This window comes from Neovison vison, chromosome 12 (assembly GCF_020171115.1).
Source record: "Neovison vison isolate M4711 chromosome 12, ASM_NN_V1, whole genome shotgun sequence".
Lineage (NCBI taxonomy): Eukaryota > Metazoa > Chordata > Mammalia > Carnivora > Mustelidae > Neogale > Neogale vison.
The window spans coordinates 67093308-67106826 of record NC_058102.1 but is presented as its reverse complement, the minus strand read 5'-3'; positions in this window follow the sequence as shown (position 1 = coordinate 67106826).

Genomic DNA, 13519 nt, shown 5'->3' with positions numbered 1-13519 from the left:
ACCTGTGTTTTCTTCTAGGGGTTTTATGGTTTCAGGTCTTACATTAAGGTCTTTAATCCATTTTGAATTTATTTTTGCGTATGGTATAAGGAAGTAGTTCAGTTCCATTCTTTTACATGTACTGTCCAGTTAAATACAAAGAAATAAATAAATTCATATATTTATTTGCGAGAAAGAGAGAGAGCAAGAGAGCGGAGAGAGAGTGCAAGCAGGGGGAGGGGCAGAAAGAGAGGCAGAGAGTCCCAAGTGGACTGTGTTGAATGGGGATCTTGACTTGGGGCTCAGTCTCATGACCCTGAGATTATGACCTTAGCCAAACCTGGAGTGGGACTCTTTTTTTTTTTTTTTTAAAGATTTTATTTATTTATTTGACAGAGAGAGAGAGAGATCACAAGTAAGCAGAGAGAGGCAGAGAGAGGAAGGGAAGCAGGCTCCCTACCTAGCAGAGAGCCCGATGTGGGGCTCGATCCCAGGACCCTGGGATCATGACCTGAGCTGAAGGCAGAGGCTTTAACCCACTGAGCCACCCAGGTGCCCCCCTGGAGTGGGACTCTTAACCAACTGAGCCATCCAGGTGCCCCGATTTTTTTTTTCCTTTGTTGAGGAGAAGGATGCTTTAGGAACTCACTCAAAGTAAAAGTGTTTTCCTCCTCTCTCTCTGCCTGCCTTTCTGCCTGCTTGTGATCTCTCTCCGTGTCAAATAAATTAAAAAAAAAAAAAAAAAAAAGAAAGAAAAAGAAAAACCATTTTCATTTCCACAGCTAGTGGATACCACTTTAAAATTTGCAAATGCATAATTCCCCTTTAGGGCATAATAGAAGCCTTGAAAAAGCTAGGGATTTTCCCTTTCAACTGTCACAAACTCCTTTTTCTCGGATCGTGAAATTAGGTTCTTTTATAACCCCTACTTCATAAATATGTTCATTTGGGTTTTTTTAATAATTTTTTATTTTTTATAAACATATAATATATTTTTATCCCCCAGGGTACAGGTATGTGAATCACCAGGTTTACACACTTCACAGCACTCACCATAGCACATACCCTCCCCAATGTGTTTTTTATAAAAACAGAATATATCTTTCCGTCCTTCTAATTAGTGAAAATATCTTTTCACCCCCTGAGTTTTTTTAGTTTTGGGATGATTTAATCTTATGGCTTTTTAAAAAAATTTTTATAAACATATATTTTTATCCCCAGGGGTACAGGTCTATGAATCACCAGGTTTACACACTTCACAGCACTCACCAAAGCACATACCCTCCCCAATGTCCATAACCCCACCCCTCTTTTCCCAACCCCCCTCCCCCCAGCAACCCTCATTTTGTTTTGTGAGATTAAGAGTCACTTATGGTTTGTCTCCCTCCCAATCCCATCTTGTTTCATTTCTTATTCTCCTACCCACTTAAGCCCCCATGTTGCATCACCACTTCCTCATATCAGGGAGATCATATGATAGTTGTCTTTCTCCGCTTGACTTATTTCACTGAGCATGATACGCTCTAGTTCCATCCACGTTGTCGCAAATGGCAAGATTTCATTTCTTTTGATGGCTGCATAGTATTCCATTGTGTATATATACCACATCTTCTTTATCCATTCATCTGTTGGTGGACATCTAGGTTCTTTCCATAGTTTGGCTATTGTGGACATTGCTGCTATAAACATTCGAGTGCACGTGCCCCTTTGGATCACTATGTTTGTATCTTTTTTTTTTTTTTTTAAGATTTTATTTATTTGGCAGACAGAGATCACAAGTAGGCAGAGAGGCAGGCAGAGAGAGAGGAGGAAGCAGGCTCCCCATAGAGCAGAGAGCCCGATGCGGGGCTCAATCCCAGGACGCCGGGATCATGACCTGAGCCGAAGACAGAGGCTTTAACCCACTGAGCCACCCAGGCGCCCACTACGTTTGTATCTTTAGGGTAAATACCCAGTAGTGCAATTGCTGGGTCATAGGGCAGTTCTATTTTCAACATTTTGAGGAACCTCCATGATGTTTTCCAGAGTGGTTGCATTCCCACCAACAGTGTAGGAGGGTTCCCCTTTCTCCGCATCCTCGCCAGCATCTGTCATTTCCTGACCTGTTGATTTTAGCCATTCTGACTGGTGTGAGGTGATATCTCATTGTGGTTTTGATTTGTATTTCCCTGATGCCAAGTGATATGGAGCACTTTTTCATGTGTCTGTTGGCCATCTGGATGTCTTCTTTGCCGAACTGTCTGTTCATGTCTTCTGCCCATTTCTTGATTGGATTATTTGTTCTTTGGGTGTTGAGTTTGCTAAGTTCTTTATAGACTTTGGACACTAGTCCTTTATCTGATATGTCGTTTACAAATAGCTTCTCCCATTCTGTCAGTTGTCTTTTGATTTTGTTAACTGTTTCCTTTGCCCTGCAAAAGCTTTTGATCTTGATGAAATCCCAATAGTTCATTTTTGCCCTTGCTTTCCTTGCCTTTGGCGATGTTCCTAGGAAGATGTTGCTGCGGCTGAGGTCGAAGAGGTTGCTGCCTGTGTTCTCCTCAAGGATTTTTTTTTTTTAAAGATCTTATTTATTTATTTGACAGATAGAGATCACAAGTAGGCAGAGAGGCAGGCAGAGAGGCAGGCAGAGAGAGAGAAGGAAGCAGGCTCCCTGCCGAGCAGAGAGCCCGATGCGGGACTCGATCCCAGGACCCTGAGATCATGACCTGAGCCGAAGGCAGCGGCTTAACCCACTGAGCCACCCAGGCGCCCCTCCTCAAGGATTTTGATGGATTCCTTTCTCACATTGAGGTCCATCATCCATTTTGAGTCTATTTTTGTGTGTGGTGTAAGGAAATGGTCCAATTTCATTTTTTTGCATGTGGCTGTCCAATTTTCCCAACACCATTTATTGAAGAGGCTGTCTTTTTTCCATTGGACATTCTTTCCTGCTTTGTCAAAGATTAGTTGACCATAGAGTTGAGGGTCTATTTCTGGGCTCTCTATTCAGTTCCATTGATCTATGTGTCTGTTTTTGTGCCAATACCATGCTGTCTTGATGATGACAGCTTTGTAATAGAGCTTGAAGTCCGGAATTGTGATGCCACCAACTTTGGCTTTCTTTTTCAATATTCTTTTGGCTATTCGATGTCTTTTCTGGTTCCATATAAATTTTAGGATTATTTGTTCCATTTCTTTGAAAAAGATGGATGGTACTTTGATAGGAATTGCATTAAATGTGTAGATTGCTTTAGGTAGCATAGACATTTTCACAATATTTATTCTTCCAATCCAGGAGCATGGAACATTTTTCCATTTCTTTGTGTCTTCCTCAATTTCTTTCATGAGTACTTCATAGTTTTCTGAGTATAGATTCTTAGCCTTTTTGGTTAGGTTTATTCCTAGGTATCTTAAGGTTAGGGGTGCAATTGTAAATGGGATTGAGTCCTTAATTTCTCTTTCTTCTGTCTTGTTGTTGGTGTAGAGAAATGCAACTGATTTCTGTGCATTGATCTTATATCCTGACACTTTACTGAATTCCTGTACAAGTTCTAGCAGTTTTGGAGTGGAGTTTTTTGGGTTTTCCACATAGAGTATCATATCATCTGCGAAGAGTGATAATTTGACTTCTTCTTTGCCGATTTGGATGCCTTTAATTTCCTTTTGTTGTCTGATTGCTGAGGCTAGGACTTCTAGTACTATGTTGAATAGCAGTGGTGATAATGGACATCCCTGCCATGTTCCTGACCTTAGTGGAAAAGCTTTCAGTTTTTCTCCATTGAGAATGATATTTGTGGTGGGTTTTTCATAGATGGCTTTGATGATATTGAGGTATGTGCCCTCTATCCCTACACTTTGAAGAGTTTTGATCAGGAAGGGATGCTGTACTTTGTCAAATGCTTTTTCAGCATCTATTGAGAGTATCATATGGTTCTTGTTCTTTCTTTTATTGATGTGTTGTATCACATTGATTGATTTGCGGATGTTGAACCAACCTTGCAGCCCTGGAATAAATCCCACTTGGTCGTGGTGAATAATCCTTTTAATGTACTGTTGAATCCTATTGGCTAGTATTTTGGTGAGAATTTTCGCATCTGTGTTCATCAAGGATATTGGTCTATAGCTCTCTTTTTTGATGAGATCCTTGTCTGGTTTTGGGATCAAGGTGGTGTTGGCCTCATAAAATGAGTTTGGAAGTTTTCCTTCCATTTCTATTTTTTGGAACAGTTTCAGGAGAATAGGAATTAGTTCTTCAAAAATGTTTGGTAGAATTCCCCCGGGAAGCCGTCTGGCCCTGGGCTTTTGTTTGTTTGGAGATTTTTAATGACTGTTTCAATCTCCTTACTGGTTATGGGTCTGTTCAGGCTTTCTATTTCTTCCTGGTTCAGTTGTGGTAGTTTATATGTTTCTAGGAATGCATCCATTTCTTCCAAATTGTCAAATTTGTTGGCGTAGAGTTGCTCATAGTATGTTCTTATAATAGTTTGTATTTCTTTGGTGTTAGTTGTGATCTCTCCTCTTTCATTCATGATTTTATTTATTTGGGTCCTTTCTCTTTTCTTTTTGATAATTCTGGCCAGGGGTTTATCAATTTTATTAATTCTTTCAAAGAACCAGCTCCTAGTTTCGTTGATTTGTTCTATTGTTTTTTTGGTTTCTATTTCATTGATTTCTGCTCTGATCTTTATGATTTCTCTTCTCCTGCTGGGCTTAGGGTTTCTTTCTTGTTCTTTCTCCAGCTCCTTTAGGTGTAGGGTTAGGTTGTGTACCTGAGACCTTTCTTGTTTCTTGAGAAAGGCTTGTACCACTATATATTTTCCTCTCAGGACTGCCTTTGTTGTGTCCCACAGATTTTGAACCGTTGTGTTTTCATTATCATTTGTTTCCATGATTTTTTTCAATTCTTCTTTAATTTCCTGGTTGACCCATTCATTCTTTAGAAGGATGCTGTTTAGTCTCCATGTATTTGGGTTCTTTCCAAACTTCCTCTTGTGGTTGAGTTCTAGCTTCAGAGCATTGTGGTCTGAAAATATGCAGGGAATGATCCCAATCTTTTGATACCGGTTGAGTCCTGATTTAGGACCGAGGATGTGATCTATTCTGGAGAATGTTCCATGTGCACTAGAGAAGAATGTATATTCTGTTGCTTTGGGGTGAAATGTTCTGAATATATCTGTGATGTCCATCTGGTCCAGTGTGTCGTTTAAGGCCTTTATTTCCTTGTTGATCTTTTGCATGGATGATCTGTCCATTTCAGTGAGGGGAGTGTTAAAGTCCCCTACTATTATTGTATTATTGTTGATGTGTTTCTTTGATTCTGTTTTTAATTGATTTATATAGTTGGCTGCTCCCACGTTGGGGCCATAGATATTTAAAATTGTTAGATCTTCTTGTTGGACAGACCCTTTGAGTATGATATAGTGTCCTTCCTCATCTCTTATTATAGTCTTTGGCTTAAAATCTAATTGATCTGATATAAGGATTGCCACTCCTGCTTTCTTCTGACGTCCATTAGCATGGTAAATTCTTTTCCACCCTGTCACTTTAAATCTGGGGGTGTCTTCGGGCTTAAAATGAGTTTCTTGGAGGCAACATATAGATAGGTTTTGTTTTTTTATCCATTCTGATACCCTGTGTCTTTTGATTGGGGCATTTAGCCCATTAACATTCAGGGTAACTATTGAGAGATAGGAATTTAGTGCCATTGTATCGCCTGTAAGGTGACTGTTACTGTATATTGTTTTTGTTCCTTTCTGATCTACCACTTGTAGGCTCTCTCTTTGCTTAGAGGACCCCTTTCAATATTTCCTGTAGAGCTGGTTTGGTGTTTGCAAATTCTTTCAGTTTTTGTTTGTCCTGAAAGCTTTTAATCTCTCCTTCTATTTTCAGTGATAGCCTAGCTGGATATAGTATTCTTGGCTGCATGTTTTTCTCGTTTAGTGCTCTGAAAATATCATGCCAGCTCTTTCTGGCCTGCCAGGTCTCTGTGGATAAGTCAGCTGCCAATCTAATATTTTTACCATTGTATGTTACAGACTTCTTTTCCCGGGCTGCTTTCAGGATTTTCTCTTTGTCACTAAGACTTGTAAATTTTACTATTAGGTGACGTGGTGTGGGCCTATTCTTATTGATTTTGAGGGGCATTCTCTGAACCTCCTGAATTTTGATGCTCGTTCCCTTTGCCATATTGGGGAAATTCTCCCCAATAATTCTCTCCAGTATACCTTCTGCTCCTCCCTCTCTTTCTTCTTCTTCTGGAATCCCAATTATTCTAATGTTATTTCGTCTTATGGTGTCACTTATCTCTCGAATTCTCCCCTCGTGGTCTAGTAGCTGTTTGTCCCTCTTTTGCTCAGCTTCTTTATTCTCTGTCATTTGGTCTTCTGTATCGCTAATTCTTTCTTCTGCCTCATTTATCCTAGCAGTGAGAGCCTCCATTTTTGATTGCACCTCATTAATAGCTTTTTTTATTTCAACTTGGTTAGATTTTAGTTCTTTTATTTCTCCAGAAAGGGCTTTTATATCTCCTGAGAGAGTTTCTCTAATATCTTTCATGCCTTTTTCAAGCCCGGCTAGAACCTTGAGAATTGTCATTCTGAATTCTAGATCTGACATATTACCAATGTCTGTATTGATTAGGTCCCTAGCCTTCGGTACTGCCTCTTGTTCTTTTTTTTGTGGTGAATTTTTCCGCCTTGTCATTTTGTCCAGATAAGAGTATATGAAGGAGCAAGTAAAATACTAAAAGGGTGGCAACAACCCCAGGAAAATATGCTTTAACCAAATCAGAAGAGATCCCAAATCATGAGGGGGGAGAAAGGGGATAAAAAGAGGTTCAAAAAAAAAGAAAGGGAAAAAAAAGGAATTTAAAAAAAAAAAACGAATAAAGAAAAGTATGAAAAAGAAAAAATATATTAGATAAACTTTTAAAAACTTTAAAAATGAAAAGGGTAAAAGTTAAAAAAAAATTTAAAATTTTTTTTTTAAATTTAAAAAAAATTAAAAAATTTAGCAAAAGAAGAGAAAAAAAAATGAAAAAGAAAAAAATTACTTTAACTGCAAGACTAAAAAATCACAGGGAGAAAGCCATGAGTTCCGTGCTTTGCTTTCTCCTCCTCTGGAATTCTGCTGCTCTCCTTGGTATTGAACCTGCACTCCTTGGTAGGTGAACTTGGTCCTGGCTGGATTTCTTATTGATCTTCTGGGGGAGGGGCCTGTTGTATTGATTCTCAAGTGTCTTTGCCCCAGGCGGAATTGCACTGCCCTTACCAGGGGCCGGGCTGAGTAATCCGCTGGGGTTTGCTTTCAGGAGCTTTTGTTCTCTGAGCGTTTTGTTTTCCGTAGAGTTCCGGAGGACGGGAATACAAATGGCGGCCCCCTGGTCTCCGGCCCGGAGGAGCCGAGAGCCCGGGGCCCCACTCCTCAGTGCGCCCTCAGAGAACAGCGCCCAGTAACTCCTGACTGCCTGACCTCTGGCCGAGCTCCGAGCTCACCGAGCCTGCGACCGGTTCAAGGTAACCCTGAACTGCGAGCTTACTGTCGGCTCTGTCTCTGCAGTTGGCTTTCTCGCTCCAATACCCGCAAGCTCTGCGACACTCAGACACCCCCGATCCTTCTGTGACCCTGCGGGACCTGAGGCCACGCTGAACCCGTGTGGGCTTCGCCCCGGTTTAGCCTCTGGAGCGATGTCCCTCAGCGGAACAGACTTTTAAAAGTCCCAATTTTGTGGTCTGTCGCTCCGCCACTTGCCGGGAGTCTGCCCCTCCCCCAGGGTCTATCTTCCCCGTCGCTTTGGATTCACTTCTCCACCAGTCCTACCTTTGAGAAAGTGGTTGTTTTTCTGTTTCTAGAATTGCTGTTCTTCTTCTCTTCGATCTGCCGATGGATTTGCAGGTGTTTGCACTCTTTAGAAGCAGCCTGCTGCTTCTCCGCCATCTTGACTCCTCCCCAGCTTTTTTTTTTTAATACATGCTGAATGTGCCTTGTTTTTGTAACTGTCCTTCAGTCTTGAATCAGTAAGATGATATTTTGTCTGTAGTCATTAAATTCTTGATATTTCCTTTTGTAAGTATAATTCTGGTGTCATATTTCAGCATTATTTCATTAATACTAACTGTTTACTGGAATTTGTATCTGTTTTCAAGAAAAAGAGCAGTAGCTCTCTTTCTGGGTTAGTTATGAAAAGGAATGAAATGACAAGAAAATTCTTCTGTAGAGCATCCTAAGAGAATCAGGTAATATTCAAGTCAATACTGAATGAGAATCCCAGGTGTTCTATGCTCTAAAGGAGAAATTATATAAACTTTAGCAAATTTTAGCTACATTATTTAAATGAAAGTATTTATGCACATGAAGCTTCTTAACATACCTGCTGGTCTCTGGGAAAATTTGGAAATTGAGAAATACAAAAGCTAGTTTAAAAGTTGACAACGCAGGGCGCCTGGGTGGCTCAGTGGGTTAAGCCGCTGCCTTTGGCTCAGGTCATGATCTCAGGGTCCTGGGATCGAGTCCCGCATTGGGCTCTTGCTCAGCAGGGAGCCTGCTTCCCTCTCTCTCTCTCTGCCTGCCTCTCCATCTACTTGTGATTTCTCTCTGTCAAATAAATACATAAAATCTTTAAAAAAAAAAGTTGACAATGCCACAGTCACAATTCTCCAGCCCTAATTCTGAACCTTTGCTATGACAATATTAACATGTTTTCAGATGTTCCAGAACCATAGAATTTCAAGGTGGAAGGAATTTCAGATATCATCAGTTCAATTTCTTTATTTTGTAAGAAATAGAATTTAAGTTAGAAGGAAGCTTAAGTGGTTTTCCTAGAGCAAAACAGAGTTAAGGCTGAAACACATTTCTCTGTGAACACATTTCTCCAGAGGGGTATTCTGTTGTCTGGTCCATTGTCCCTGGGATGTTCTGAATCAGCAGTAAAAATGCATCAGATAAAATGAAATGAGTTGAGGGGAGCCTGGCTGGTTCAGTCAGTGGAACGTGCAACTCTTGGTATTGGAATTGTGAGTTCAAGCCTCATGTTGGGTATAGAGGTTACTTAAAAATAAAATCTTCAAAAAGTTCTTTAAAAAATGAACAGTGGAGGTCGAAAATTCATTCATATTAGTGTGAAATATTAACCCCCCCAAGAGTTATAATACCCTATTCAGTAGAAAAAGTTCTTTAAAAAAATAAGTCTTAAAACTTAAAAATTAGGGGGCTTCTGGATGGCTCAGTGGGTTAAGCCTCTGCCTTCGCTCAGATCATGATCCCAGGGTCCTGGGATCAAGCCCCACATCACGTTCCCTGCTTGGCAGGGAGCCTTCTTCCCCCTCACTCTCTCTGCCTGCTTTTCTGCCTACTTATGATCTCTGCCTGTCAAATAAATAAATAATCTTTAAAAAAAACTTAAAAATTAGTTGTTATTTTAAGTTAAAGCTTAAAACTTAAAAATAAGTTTTAAAACCCAAACAAAACATGGTCTTTAGTTAATAATAATATATCAACATTGACTCATTAGTTGTGACAAATGTTATCATAGGTAAGATCTTAACAGCAATACTGGTCATAGGGTCTATGGAAACCCTCTCTACTATCTGCAACTTTTCTGTAAATCTGAAGCTATTCTAAAATTTCAAATTCACTTAAAAAATAAATTTTGACACTTTATTGAAATATTGGTATGAAATCTTTTTCTTTAGGAGTTTCCCGAGAAAGCACTTTAGATAAATGTGAAGATGAGAAGTAAGGGGAGGCTAAATGGGCAAATATTGAAAATGTTCATTTTCTCCTTTCTTCTCTTAAAGGCTATGCAGTCACTATATATGGGCAATAGCATTGGAAATGATTTAAAAATACCAGAGTAAGAGAGTCTTTAAAACATAAATCAAGTAAGTTTTGTGCCATAAAATAGCAAAATATTGACAATTTTTTAATGTTTTAAAAATTGAAATATAATTGATATATAACATATTAGTTTCAGGTATACAACACAATGACAGTAGTTGGATATATGAATAATGGTCACCACAGTATGCCCAGTACACATCTACCACCACATAGTTACAATTATTTTCTTTTGATGAGAACTTTAAAAATATATCCACTTAACCACTTCCAAATATATAATACAGTATTGATAACTATAGAAATTATACTGTACATTATATCCTCAGGACTAGTTTTATAACCAGAAGTTTGTGCCTTTTGACCTCCTTCACACATTTTGCCCACTCCCCACCCCGTGTCTCTGGCTATCACCAATCTGTTCACCATAACTATGAGTTCATTAGTTTGTTTTGTTTGGGTTTTTATTTTGTTTTTTAGATTACATATATAAATGAGGTCTTGTGGTATTTGTCTTTCTTTGACTTATTTCTCTTAGCCTAAGCCTCCGAAAGTCTCTGTATTGTTGCAAGTGGCAAAATACCCTTTTATATATGCAGCTGAATAATATTCCAGTGTGCGTGTGTGTGCATGTGTGTGTGGTTGTGTATTTATTTACCCATTGATGGACAGTTAGGGTCCATCATAGGGCTTGAACTCATAACACTGAGATCAAGAACTGAGATGAGATCAAGAGGTGGATGCTTAACCAACTGAGCCACCCAGGTGTCCCAGTGTTTTCATTTCCTTTGGATAAATACTCAGAAGTGGGATTGCTGGATCATATAATATTTCTATTTTTAATTTTTTGAGGAGCCTCCATACTGTTTTCCATAGTGGCCACACTAATTTATGTTTCCACAAACAGTGCGGAAGTTTCTCTTTTTACCACATCCTCACCAACATTTGTTCTCTTTTCTTTTTGATAATAGTCATTCTAACAAGTGTGAAGTGATATCTCATCACAGTGTTGCTTTGTATTTCTCTGATGGCTGGTAATGTTGAGCACCTCTTCATGTACTATTGGCCATTTGCATGTCTTCTTTGGAAAAATGTCTACTCATTTTTCTTTGGAAAAATGTCTACTCCTCTGTCCATTTTTTAATTGGATTGTTTTGTTTTGCTATTGAGTTGTAGGAGTTTTTTATATATTTTGGATGTTAAACTATTATCAGGTATATGGCTTACAAATATTTTCTCCTATTTGGTATGTTGCCTTCTCAGTTTGTTGTTGGTTTCCTTTGCTTTGTAGAAACTTTTTAGTGTGATGTAGTCCCTCTTGTTTATTATTTGCTTTTGGTGTCAAATCTGAAATATATCACCAAGACTGATGTGAAGGAGGACACTGCCTGTATTTTCTTCTTGGAGTTTTATGGTTTCAGGTATAATTATGTTCAAGTCTTTAATCCATTTTGAGTTAATTTTTGTATATGGTGTCATAGAGTGGTCCAGTTTCATTCTTTTGCATGTAGCTGTCCAGTTTTCCCAATGCCATTTTTTAAAGAGACTGTCCTTGACCCCATTGTATCACACACATATATATATATATATATTTTCTTTTGGTCTTGAAAGCATGGAGGTTGGGGATATTCAAAGATATGATTCCTCCTATGACAGTCATTTACTTATAGAGATTATATCTGTGTAGACTGGTATTTGGGTTATAGATGATACGATCCCAAGGTATGTTTCTTTTCAGTTTCCCCAACCCCTAAAATTTAGAAGGACTCCTTGATGTAGTTTGAGACTTTCAGATGGCTCTGGTCATGTGAGAAGGTGGTTAGAGGAATAGGGACACTTCTTGAGCTGCAGGGTTTTGGGCTACAAATGTTACCAGGAAACATGGTCCACTTATAAGCATAGTTGTTGTGCTTTTCATATTCATCTCCACTCCCAATCCCTTCCCAAAGTTATACTCTGAGTAACAACTTGAAAAACATTTTAAATCATGGATTAATGTACATATAGAATTCAAGTACATCTCAAAGTGAGTATGGGTTTCTTTGTGTAGTGCTTTATTAGTTTTTGCCAACTAGTATGACAGGCCTGTCTGTGCCAAGTAGTACAACTAGCCCTGTTTGTATATCTTCTCAGACTGATATTTTTTACTCCCTCATCCCTCAAAGCAAGCTATAGCATTACATGGGTGTTATTTTTTTCATGCAAAATTGTCTGTCAGCATTGACTCCGAAGTCAGCAGCAACTTTCCCCTTCATGTTCTAGCAAAGGAAAATGTGATCTGAGTAGGCTTGAATTTTCAGTCGCTTGCTCAGAAGCTGTAACTATGATGACTCTTAATCCACACATGTTATGGCTTGAGAGGCTGAGAACACAACCCAGGCTTTGTCAACATTGTCAGCCAAGTGTGTGTGTATAGGATTCATCATCCACCTCTCTGTACAGCTCTGGATCCACATACCTTTCTTTCTGATTTCAGGTACCCTACTTCCAGACTTACAGTACCCTCGGGGATAGACCTTATTTTCAGACTAAAGTTTACACTTAACTTTAAAGTATGAGACAAATGATAAATGATTTACCAGTAATACATATGGAAAATGTCGGATATACATAAAGGAACCAGAATATGGTTCACGGGATAATTTATTCCACTATTTAAAAATATTTCTTGAGTACCTGCCATGTGCTAGACACTGCCCTAGACACTCAGTAAATGACCAAGTTTGGTCATTTCACATTGGACCTCACAAATATGTATTTATTCTGATACTTCTATTTGCCTCTCATCCTTCTTTATCCTTGTCTAAGCTCTGGGGGGCTGAAATGTATAGACTACATCCGAAGGATGTTTTCATCCTCTGGCCTTCCATTGTGTGGGCCGATGAAATACATCATTGGGAGATTGGAGGGTGGGAAGAGAGAGGTTGGGTATTTAGTCCCAAGCTTCTTCCTTAGGGGGAATCGCAATTCCTGTTCGGTCCTTCCACAGTCTTCCCTTCATGGTTTCCTTCAGAATTAGGGGTGGCTTAGGGGTAACAAGTGCAGCCCTTATACTAGCCCTGCACTCTCTGCCATGCCTTCCCCACTCCCTTCCCTATTGCCTTTATGAAAGTCCCTTTATTGGATTCTCAAGTTGAGCCTCTGCTTCCTTCCAGAACCCTGGAAAGAGTCTGATGCTGATGATGATTACTGGCATAGTAATAATAACTAATACTGAGCATATACCACAGCCCAGGAACTATAACTTTCACGTAGATTACTTGATTATATCTAAGACCCCGATAAAGTAAATATTATTACCTTAACATTGGCAAATAAAGAGATTTGGTAATTTCCCCAAGTCCGTGCAGTGAATAAAATGTAGAAGCAAGCCCTATGACTTCCAAGTTCATGCTGTGAACTGTCCTAGCATCTTTTGTACCCCTTTCTGTGTGCTCCGGCTCTCCACAGACACTGGCTCTCTGCACGTTGCAGTCCTGTCACCAGCATGCAGACAGAGCAGGGCAGCTCATCATCCTCTGATACATCTCCTATCTAGCAACAGGAACTCTGTGATGTTCCATTCCATCTTGAGATGTGGAATTGAGAACATACAAGTGCTTTTGTTAATTATCGTTTCTGGATTTGAAACACTGGGACATAGAATATCCTTTAGATCTTTATGATAAATTTAGTTACATGGCAAATCAGTATATAGAAGGGCTTTTCCCTCTACTAAAATCAG